The 12,441-nt window shown below is 40.1% G+C and overlaps 1 protein-coding gene across 5 annotated transcripts in view; it reads right to left on the bottom strand.

The window, feature by feature from the left end:
- greb1 (growth regulating estrogen receptor binding 1) overlaps positions 1–12,441 on the bottom strand; it is a 135,338-nt gene that overhangs the window by 94,540 nt on the left and 28,357 nt on the right. The gene's annotated exons all lie outside the window — the stretch shown is intronic.

Genomic DNA, 12,441 nt, shown 5'->3' with positions numbered 1-12,441 from the left:
ATGCAGACAGGGAAATAGTTTCCAAAATCACATAGCCAAAGCAGAGAATAGGTGTGAATCAGATATTGAGGCACTCCCTGGCCCCACCACTCATCTCCAATAAACAGTCATGGTTGCTGGAAATAGTCCTTATTTGGTGGACAAATTCATGTTTTAAGTGCCAGGTTCATACCCAAGATATAACATTCCTAGAGTTATACCTTGGATTTGGTCTTTCAAAACCAGCATGAGGAGAGGCAGCATGTCTCTAACTTCACTGGAACTCAGGCAAAAGATCATATCGTATACTAGAGGTCTTGAAAATGGGGTTCATGGACATCTCCCAGGGGTGCTTCAGTTGATCATTATGAATGGCAAGGTTGGCCCCTGCTTTTACAGCTTCGTGAGTCATTATGGTTCTTTGTGAAATAGTGGAAAAGAGATTATCATCATTTCTATAATGTTTTCCATCCCAGCATGAGGTCAGAGTACAACCCCTACTCCCAGATTCCTCTGCACTTGTAGAATTGGAGCAGTAAGGTTGACCAGCTTAATGGAGTGGGGGAGAAAACTAAAAATCCCATCTGCCATTTATCCGAAGATCCCAGCACTGACTCAAAACATTGTCAGTAACCTGTAGGCTGTTCTTGACAATGATGCTCCCGCCCATGGGATTTCAGTGGCAGGCCTATAATTGCTTATAGGTAACCTCTTCCCCAGCCATGAACAACTGCTCACTAACCACAACAGGAGACCACAGAAGGATACAAATGCAGGGACTAAACTTTACAACAGGCTCCTCACTCTTTAGCCCCATTTTCACTTCAGCAACACTTAAGATCTAATTCAAAGATACCACTATGTTAATTTGGAATAACAATATCTTCCAAACTAACATAGGAATCCTGCAACACCCTAGAGCCTGAGACAAAGAGGTTGGTAGCATCAGTTTACGTAGACCAAGTCTACTCCAGAGGACATTCAGACAAAGTAAACAGGACTTTATCGCACAAAGCCACAGTTATGTTATCACTGATAACAGATACATACTGGGTTGAGAAACTTTGATATTGTACCTCTCTTCAATAAGACAATTGTCCCAATTTGCCAATTCATGGTCCTGCAATCACATTTCTGCATAATCTCATTACCATACTACTGCTGTTCCATACTTTGATTTGATTTTTTCTTATTTTAACACAATTTCTCAATTTCTCAAAAAACAAATAAATGGCATATAAAATAAATGGAAAGTTGGCAACTTGGGAACAGTGAGGATGAGCGAGGATGAAAATCCCATCCTCAACTGTCACTTTACTGTTGATATGCCAGCACAGAAAGCAAAAGCAACCATTACACCAAGATAGGTGATGGAAATATTGTGGGGTTGGAAGCTATTGATAGGTTTAACTCATCAATACCTAGGGACAGGATAAACATGGTGAGGGGGCAGGCTAGCAAAAAGATGGAAATAGTCATCCAATAGGGACCATTGGTGGCATTTGCATCCAGCTGCAATGCTGGTTTGCCTTCCTCATATGACAGTCCTGTGTCTATTAAAGTGCATGTTACCAACTTCGTTCTCTCAATTAAGATCTAATAATGTTTACCTTTAGGGGTTCCTTCACTTGCTCATTTTTAATGTGACAGAATCCATTTTCTGTCACTAGTGCCCTTCTTCACTTTGCATAGGACAAAGAGGCCAACCACTATACAAAAGGAAAACTGGACATAGCTTTGACATTAGGAGACAAAGTATTCAAAAACAGTGGGGGAGCGTTTCAGCTTCCCAGTATGCTTTGTGAGCACCTCAAAGTGAGTGTTGTGAAGCAAAGAAAATGCAAAGGGAGATTAGGGAGAACTTGTTGAGCTACAATTGATTAGGAAGTTCCAGTCTATCACCAGAAGTTTGAACTGAGAGAACAGTTTCTTATTACACAACAAATGCTGATAGATTTGTCTATGGCCAGAATTGTTGTGTTATCCCAGTTTTGCTGAATGGTCAATGTTGATGACACAGTTGTCACTTTCCGCTTTACAGTAATTCACTCTGGCCTCACCCTCAATAATATGTATTCTCTAAATACCTGTTATTCATTGCATTTGATTAAATCGACTACTGACCATGGAATTCATATGATACCTCATATTGTTCATAAGGTGACATTTACATAACTTGTTTAAATGAAAGAAAAGGGTATGTTTGGGTTACCTTTCCTTTCACACATGCCTCTTTTGGCATACCACTTCAGCCAGAAAAGAGCAACATCTACTAAAAAGTTTACAAACCGAGAACTTTCACTTAAAAGTGTGTTAGAGGTTATAATAAAGTTGCTGTCTGCTACAACCGTTTTGCAGATGAGTGACGCTCAGCTTCTGTTTTTGCAAATACATTGTTTTATTGATGCAACATTATTGATCTACTCTCTTATGAAATGAAGAACACAATAGCAAAGCCTGGCTAACTTTCTCAGCTTCCCCTCGTGTGCCCCCCCCCCCCATGAAAAGAGGCCAATTACTTGGCAGGGGGCAAAGGATGGGGTTAGATAACACCCTTGAGCTGTTGCTTTGAAGTCCGCAGGCATCATCCTCAGCGACAGACCCAGGAAAACAAAAGAGAGCTCTCTGGCCACGAGAAATCCCAGCTATTCTTCTCCCTACCTTTTGATATCCTAAAGGGCTTTATAAGCTGACCTCTGTTCTCTGGCACAAAGATAGCATTTGAAGATGTGTCAGCCATGTCAAAAATTCTTTCAAAATTTAGTTATTCAGCAAAGAATTACTTTGCTTTTCCCATAACTCTGTTCTGAACTCCAAATACTGCTTTCATTTTTTTTTTTCAGGCCTAGTGAGAAAAAAATCTGGATTCCTACATATAAGACATAGTTGTGGGAAAACTCGCCCCTTCCCTTTGATTTTCTCATTTATACTGGATTTTTTAAAAAATGTATTTGATGACATAGTCACTGACTTTGCTTTTCTTCTGGACTAGAGCTCCATCTCTCACATTAGTACCACACTATGCAATCTTGTGTATATGCCTTTGCATTTCTTTCCTTTATTAGGTTTGGCTCATTTTTATCTATACTCAAATGTTTCCCAACAACAGGGATCAAATCTGCACTTTACGGAATCTGTACTTGTATAATCCTAATATGTACGATCTATTGGTCCATGAATGAGGTGCAAGGAGCTTGGGTCCAGCCATCATGCCATGGTTTCTGACCTGTGATAATAAACTACTCCTTGCTATGAAGACTTCAGTCAAGATAAAGCAGAGAACAGTCAGTTCTTCACATTTGCAAGGGACTGATCAGAGTAAGACAGAAATTCTCCGTCTAGAAACAAATTGAGTTGGCCACAGCGGAAGTTACTGAGTTTTGCACTTACTTTCTCAACAGTCCAAGTCTACAGCCTGTAACATCCTTCACTTTAAACAAAATATTATCAGATGCTAAAAATCCCTGCAGTTTCTCGTATTTGGTTTTTACACGGGGAAGCCACAGCATGCCAATTTTGTGTAGGCGCCTTCAAGCCGACTGCCAACTTATGGCAATCCCATGGATTTCCTAGGGTTTTCTTAGGCAAGGAACACTCAGAGGTGGTTAAGCCATTTCCTCCCTCTGAAATATAGCTTACAGCACCTGGCATTCATAATTTTATCAAAGGCACCACCATGTGGTAACATTTGAAATTTACAATGACCCGAAGCTATAAACAGCTTGAATTGTGGTCAGGGTTTAGTAGAGACATCTGAAACCTCACCTTGTGCTTCCGTGACTCAATATATCTCCAAGGCTTAAAACTTCAACATTTCCCATATTCTACATAGCTTTATATTACAAGTCAGAGTTTGACTAATATTGTGCAAAGTATGGAGGTTTAGATTTACCAAAAATGGAGATGTTTTGAATTTTTACCAGACCACATGTATTTGTTTTAAAGATAGCAGATTTTAAAAATCTAACCACAAATTATTCTATTTTTTAAAAAAGAGAGAGACTTGGCTAAGAAATTTCCTATTTATATGGACTTTCTCCCTTTTAAAGATTGAGTTTTTGAATGTCATTTGATTTTGAAATTTGCTTTGTTCTTATTTGTTCTTTCCTTCAAAATTCCTCAGGCAAGGTGGAATTATAGTGGAATGGTACGAGACATTAGAAGTAATTTTTAACATCTGATTCTGCTTGCTTGGTGTTAATTCTAAATATTGGACTGCAAGATCTCATCAGTCTAAAATAGACATGTTGGCGGGGGTGTTTTCAAAGGTGTGGTGCAAAAAAGTAATGTTTTCAATCACCAGGTAATTCTTAATTTGTTGTCCGCAACCCACCCTTGTTTTTATTTAGTTGTTCTACTAGGCAGGCATTACTGTAAAGCCCAAATCCAACAGTTTGCCATTTATATGGGATCTCCCATCTACTAGATGTTAAGACAAGTTTCTGTACTTCTCAATGGAAATGGATGGTAGTACATTGAGCCCTTCATATTCGCTGTGGTTAGGGGCACAGAACCCTCAAAAATGAGAAACCCTGAATAAAAAATGTTATTCTTTTTTACCTAAGAGAACATCTAAGAATCTAGAGAGCTTACTTGTCCGAATGTATCTCCCTCAGATCCACCTCGGAGATTAAGATCGTCAGGGAGGCCATGCTCTCGATCCCACCACCTTCACAAGCGCGATTGGTGGGGACGAGAGACAGGGCCTTCTCAGTGGTGCCCCCCCCCCATCTGTGGAACTCCCTCCCTAGTGAAATCAGATTGGCCCCCTTCCTTCTGTCCTTTCGGGGAAAAACCTCAAAACATGGCTGTGGCACCAGGCATTCAAGCAGCAAACGCAGCAACAACAATAAAAATAATTTATGTGTCTGATAATGGTCAGACCCTGGACTATGACCTAGACTTGTGTAATTTTTCAATAATGTTTTATAGTTGATGTTTTAGTGAATTGTTTTAATTGTAATTTGTTTCTATAATTGTTGTTTTGGCATCTAATTACTGTCAGTTGTGAAGCCGCCAACGGGGGTGAGAAGAACGGGATACAAATGTATGAATAATAAATCTCCAGATACTCCAGCATGATGCTATGGTCTACTTCAACTGGATAACCTACAAATGCCTTAGAAAAGTATTCCTTCTAGCAATCCCCAGATCCTTTAACACAATGGTTCTCAACCTGAGGTCCCCAGATGCTTTTGCCTTCAGCTCCCAGAAATCCTAACAGCTGATAAACTGGCTGGGATTTCTGGGAGTTGTAGGCCAAAAGCATCTGGGGACCCCAGGTTGAGAACTACTGCTTTAACATGACTCTATAGTCAACTTCCATGGGAAACTGACAATAAAATGAAACTGGAAGACCTAGCTTCCTAGAGATCAAATCCAAAAATAATTAAACCCAGAAAAGAGAAAAATGCAAATGTGAACTGTCGGCAGTATTATCGTTGTCATTGGGTGCATACAGACGGTAGATTGTATTATCATTGTCATTAGGTGCATCCAGAATGAACGAAAAGTCCCTGATTATGTTCTTGTTCTTTCTGGTTTTATGATGGGTTAAAACCAACCAATCTCGGGAGGTAGCATAGAAAGATCTGATTGTACCAAGACTGGAACAGCAAATATTCTAGCACAAGCAGAATGTGTATAGATCAAGAAAATAACATTGGGAGGAACAGGAACAAAATCTGGGACGTTTTGGACATTTCAGTCAGTCTGGATACACACACTGTTATCACTATTATGACACCTATCCTGTGCTTTATAGGCTATGAGGCACAGCTCTCACTCTTTGGGAAATGGGTTGCTTGGTAGTCAAAATAATGTACCATCCTGTTTGTCCCTCTTCCATCATGCCCCCCTTGTCCCCTACCTACACACACACACGCTTTCCTGGCCAGGTCTCAAGTTCGTGAACCCCACCTGCTAGTTACTGTCAACTGTAAAGGCTAGGTTCTTATACTGCCATGCTACTTAGGCCCCTTCCACACAGCTGTATAAAATCCAAATTGAACTGGATTATCTGGCAGTGTGGACTCAGATAAAGCAGTTCAAAGCAGATATAGTGGATTATCTGCCTTGATATTCTGGGTAATATGGCTGTGTGGAAGGGCCCTTAGTCCTCCCTCCTCTTTACAGGCAGATCTACCTACACATCAGTCAAGCGATTTGGCAAACAGGCTTCAATTTGCCTCTCTGTGAAATAGATTTTCGCTTGAGCCCTTTTCTTGCTTCGTAGAGAAGTGAGTTCTGAGTTGTGGCCATTGACTGAAGTATATATTGCTTCTGTTTGGTGTTCCTGCCAGCCAAGCACAGCTTTGGCCAGGAGGACACATTCCACACCCTCTTTCCCAACCTTGGATTTCTGTTGTTTCCTAGTCCGACAGTCAGTTATCATAGCCGTCCTTATACCTTGAACATCTTCAGATCTTCCTGGACTCTTAGTAGAAGGGAGAGTTCAGTCCCGGGACTGTTTGCAAGTTTATGCATTCAAATCAAATAAAACCCATTTAAGGGTGTATGGCTTAGGAGAGTGCAGGTAAAATTTCAGCCTTGTGAAGACAATATGCTACAGTTTGATCAATACTTTGACTTTACTTAAGTATTAAGAGACTAGAATGTACTTTAGACACATTCTAGTCCCTCAAATCTGGGCACCTAATTTGAATAGGATGGAAATCATTAGTATTATGTCTGTTATACTAACTTGCATTTTAATTATGCAAATTCAATACATTCAGTGTTGCATTTTTCTACCACTATTTCAGCATTTATATTATTTTTCTACTTATAGTAACCACAGATTGAACAGAATCAGAGTAATGCCATGCTGTGTTTAGAACAAAGAGACCCATATTCAGTTCCCTGCCTGGTCAGGGAATTTACCATTTGGCCATCACCAGATCCGTAAAATAACACCAGACACCTCTGAGAGTGAACGACATCCAATCCACAGGGCAAAAGGCAAGGGAAAATAAGGATAAAGGTTAACAGCAAGAGGAAAAAAACAAGAAGTGATTTCTTTCAGAGACATGGATGTAATATGTTATTATAACATGAAAATATTAATTTACTTAGTACCACCTGACCTTCCATCCCTACCCATGTGAAAATCAGGTTTCTGTGCTAAGTTGTCTGTGCTAACATCCCATCGTTTTTTGTTAATGATCAGTTAAAGTGATAATGAATGTATTGTCAAAGACTAAAGAGATAATGAATGTTTCTGCTTTCTACATTTCCATTACATCTCATTTCACTCATTACATCCTCCATCCAACTACATTGAAAATTTTGCATAAGAAAAAAATATATAAGTGAGGGGCAATCCATTCGTAATTTCTCCCCCTAACCAAGTGGTTCTCAACCTGTGGGTCCCCAGATGTTTTGGCCTTCAACTCCCAGAAATCCTAACAGCTGGTAAACTGGTTGGGATTTCTGGTAGTTGTAGGATTCGAACCACCAACCTTTCAGTCAGCAGGTTCAGCAGCTAACTCTGCTGAATGTGTTAACTCTCTGTGCCACTGGGGGTACCCCCAAAATTCATGACCATTGAACAAAACTGGCTAGGGCTTGTGGGAGTTGGAGTCCCAATCACTTAGAATGCCACAGATGGTGCACCACTGCTCTAGCCTATTTGTAGGATTAGCCAGGCACAGCTAGTTGCTTCCAAGTCAGCAGGGCAATGAAACCAGGATTTAGTCTGACTTTTGATGGGGTTATCGAAGGTGCTGAACCATGTCCCCCTCAAACAGATTCAGCACTTTTAATAGCTCATTTAACCCTGAATAAAATCTAGGGTGGATTCGATGTCTCACTGACATGGAAGGCACTAAGTGCACATGGCTGGACATTATATGTCTGCCATCACCAGGCAGAGGAGAAATCAGAAATGCTGCTGTTATTTATCTCATCGATTCATTGGGCACTGCTAGGCTCAGCTCTCTGGCTTGCAGAAGGCTTCTTTTGCTTACCTGCTAATGTGTCAGGTGCAAACCAATTAATCCATAACCATATTTTTTCCCCTCCAAACCCATTTCCTACAGAACTGAATGTTATCTTGACAGTATTGAAGCTAGATATATTGGTTTGGGTATTTCCATGAGGGACAGGATAATGAAAATGATACTGTTATTTAACAATACAACCCAATACTCTACCCTGCAGGCTATGGATATAAATCAATGTAATTTAAAAAAAGCTGTAGGCCCGTTTCAGAGGAAGGTGATGGCAAACCAACTCTGAGTGTATCTTGCTAAGAAAATCTTACAAAATTGATAGAATTTCCACAAGTCAACAGGCAGGCATGCAGGTGTGTGTGTGTGTGTGTGGGACTGGAAATGCACAAAAAATCCTTGAGATGTATCTTCCTGTATGCATACCTACACTTTCAAATTGGTGACTAAGGAATAATTCCAAATAGTTTTATGATTTGAGGTATTTCCCCTAGATTTCCAGATTTTAAAACCATAACACTAAGGCTGCCAGCTAGTCAATTTTAAACTGCTTGCATTTATTGCTTTCCACAAATTTTGTTTAAACTCCCATAAAGTTTGAGTTAAATCAAGAAACTAACTTTTCTAAACTCTGCTCACGCTACACACGGCCATCAAAATTATTTTCCTTTATTCCTCATATTGGGTAACTCTCCTTTTTTGGAATCCAGCATGTATAAATAATGAAGTTCAGAGCCTGTGTTGGAAAGCATTCTTTTCCAGGTCAAAAGGAAAAAAGGGAGAAACATTTGATAGCAGCTCTGTGGCTTAGAAGCCTATAGACTCAATCACTGCAAGCCTTTGGCCTGACAAAGATGGACTGTTTTGTGAAGACAATGGCTACAATCCATTGCACAGTTATGCACACTTAAGCCCCATGGATTAAGCACACATAGCTGTGCACTGGGCTGCTGGCTTCCAGACAACAAAGGGGGCTCTTTAACCCCTTCCTCTGATGTAGACCTACAACTTTATTGCCTCCCTTCCCTGGTTCATATTGCCAAGGCTGTCTGCTGAAAAGTGTTGGATATTTTCAATCTTGGGAAGAGGGAATTCCACCGACAGGACCAATGCAGAGGAAGAAAGAAGCTCTTTCCTAATAAAACTCTGGCTACAATAAACGTGTTTTATGGTGCCACAAGGCCGCGTCAATTGTTTTTCTTTTGAACAGGATTTTTGTTAGAGATTTATATTTTGTGACAAGCCATAAAACAGAGAAGACAGAATGATAAACCAAGGGCGACACACACACAACATAAATGGCATCCACAAAACAGCAAACAGATGAGGGCTGCATTAAAGATACATAACTGGAGGAACCAAATCAACATAAAAATGCACACCAAAGAGCTATTATAAGCAAAAGGAAAGCAGAATAGCAAATGCGATATAGACCAATGTGAAATTAGACTAAGAAATTACTCAAAGCTTTGAAGAAACAGGAAACCATGTAAAGAACATCTGCAATAATTCAATGCTCCATTGAGTAATTAAAAATTAATATAATTTTAATAAATCTTCACAATATTGCAGCATTTAAAATCCATTCTCCTTCCATTCCCCAAATCATAGATGTTTACAAACTACTTTTCAATCAATCCTCTTCCTAATAAATCTGAGCACTGAAATAATGATCCCATGAAGTTGGAAAGAAAATGGGAGATATGAGGATAAAACAAGATTTGAAGAATATCCTAGATGTCACACATCAGGGATGTAAATCTAAAGAATTAACCAAAATATATAATGCAACAAGAACAACAACATATTAAAACCTTTGATTATATCTTATTAAATGACTGATAAAATGATGTTTGGGTTGACTTTACGATAAAACATGTCCATGCTTTCAATGAGTGCATCTACCCTGTAGATTTATTATTTTTATTATTATTATTATTTATTTTTATATCCGCCCCTCTTGAACAGGAATGGCCCAATGCCATGGAACCTTGGGAGTTGTAGTTTTACAAGATCGTCAGACTTCTCTTTTAAAGAGTGCTGATGTATCACCAAACCACAGCTCCTAGGATTCCACAACACTGAGCCATGGCAATTAAAGTGGTGTCAGACTGCATTGATTCTAGAGTGTAGATCCTCCCAATGTTCTGGGTTGGTTTTAAGATAAAATTTACTCCTGCTTCCTATGACTTCAAGCCTTATAAGAAATGACAGAGGGGCCCAAAATTCAAAGGGATGCGGTGAAAGCACCACACAGGTTGCAAAGACACACATAGTAGTGAAAAGTTGCTTTCAGGAAAGAAAAAACACCACCAGCAACTTGTCACAAAGGAAAGTTCAGAAATGTCTAGGAAAATTCAGAGATGGCTGAAAAGGAGTGACAGTGAAGCTTCCACAGGTGCTTTTTGCTCCTTTGCCCTCTACCCCTAGCCAATGTTCTGGGATCCTAGGAGTTGTAGTTTTACATGGCCTTCTCTGCCAAGGAGTGCTGGTGCCTCACCAAACTGCAGCTCCAAGGATTCCCTAGGAGTGAGACATGGCCGTTAAAGTAGCCACCATCCCCTTTATTTGCAAGGACCCCAGCTGCCTTGGTTCCATTCGTCTGCCTTTCCGACCCTTTCCAGCACTCGATTAACCTGGAACTTGGAAAGCCTTTCACTTCGCCCCCACATCCTCATTATTCCATCTTTCTTTTCCGTTTTTGTTCCTAAGGGGAAATGATCCTGAGAGCTAGGAGTTAGAAACCTGGCTGCTTTGAAAACGCACATTCCTGCTGCACAGAAAAACAAGGGGCACATCAATAATAATAATAATAAACTTTATTTATCTGTTGTCGAAAGCTTTCATGGCTAGAATCACTGGGTTGCTGTGAATTTTCCGGGCTGTATGGCCAACAGACGAATTCCAGACATGAATCAATCAGGGCCAGCTAACACCTCCCAACAAAGGATTCCCCCAGACAGTAAGCAGCCAGACCTTGAAGCTGAAAGACTATTCAATGCTAATCAAGGTGGCCAACTGAAACATTCACACCTGCCTCAAACAGACATGAGTTCTTTCTCCCAACTTGAACATTCCACAGGTATATAAACCCCACTTGCCTAGTTTCCAACAGACCTCACAACTTCTGAGGATGCCTGCCATAGATGTGGGCAACACGTCAGGAGAGAATACTTCTGGAACATGGCCACACAGGTTGGAAAACTCACAGCAACCCAAACTTTATTTATATTCAAATGAATGCAGTTTGACACGCTTGAACTGCTTTGGCTCAATGCTATGGAATAGTGTGATTTGTAATTTGTTGAGGTACCAGCTCTCTTTGGCAGGGAAGGCTAAAGAAGGCCTAGTATAGCTACAACTCCCAGGATCCCATCGCATTAGGCCAGGGCAGTTAGATATGTAGCACACAAAGTTTTCAGAATCCCTGCTTCCCTTTGCCACTGAAGCATAAAAACACCTTCTTCAGACACATATGCTCGCCTCTACTGAGTTCATTTTAAAGCTCCTGCCCTTCACTTTGTTCACCCAAATTCCTTCTAGATCACAGAGGATGAACTAAAAATTCCACAAAGTTAGCTGAGAAATATTTCCCTCTAAGCAAGGGTGCATCTACACTGCATAATCAATCAAATTGGACCTCACTTTGATTCAATGCTGTGCTATCTTGGGAGTTGCAGTTTTACAAGATCTGTGGTTTTCTCTGCCAAAGACGGCTAGTACCTCACCAAACTGCAAATCCCAGATTTCCAAGCATTGAACAATTCAAGTGGTAATTAAAGTGTATTGTCAAAGGCTTCCATGGCCAGAATTACTGGGTTGTTGCGAGTTTTCTGGGCTGTGTGGCCATGTTCCAGAAGCATTCTCTCCTGACGTTTCGCCCACATCTATGGCAAGCATCCTCAGAGGTGTGTTCACAGATATGTTCACTGTGCCTGACTAGTAGCTATTGCTTGAGTAAGTTTTAATGTATTACAGTAGAGTCTCGCTTATCCAACATAAACGGGCTGGCAGAATGTTGGATAAGCAAATATGTTGGATAATAAGGAGAGATTAAGGAAAAGCCTATAAAACATCAAATTAGGATATGATTTTACAAATGAAACACCAAAACATCATGTTATATAACAAATTTGACAGAAAATGTAGTTCAACACGCAGTAATGCTATGTAGTAATTACTGTATTTACGAATTTAGCACCAAAATATCACGATGTATTGAAAACATTGACTACAAAAATGCGTTGGATAATCCAGAACGTTGGATAAGCGAGTGTTGGATAAGTGAGACTCTACTGTATATGTTTTATGATTTTATGTTTATATGTTTCAAATGTATTTATGTGATTGCATTTTATTGTGTATTGCTGGGCTTGGTCCCCATGAGAGCCACCCCGAGTCCCTTCGGGGAGATGGGGCGGGATATAAGAATAAAGTTATTATTATTACTGTGAGGAATATTGGAAACATTCACACTTGCCTCCAACAGACAAGAGTTCTTTATCCTGCCCTG

This window comes from Anolis carolinensis, chromosome 1 (assembly GCF_035594765.1).
Source record: "Anolis carolinensis isolate JA03-04 chromosome 1, rAnoCar3.1.pri, whole genome shotgun sequence".
Lineage (NCBI taxonomy): Eukaryota > Metazoa > Chordata > Lepidosauria > Squamata > Dactyloidae > Anolis > Anolis carolinensis.
This window is presented reverse-complemented; position numbering and strand designations above follow the sequence as displayed.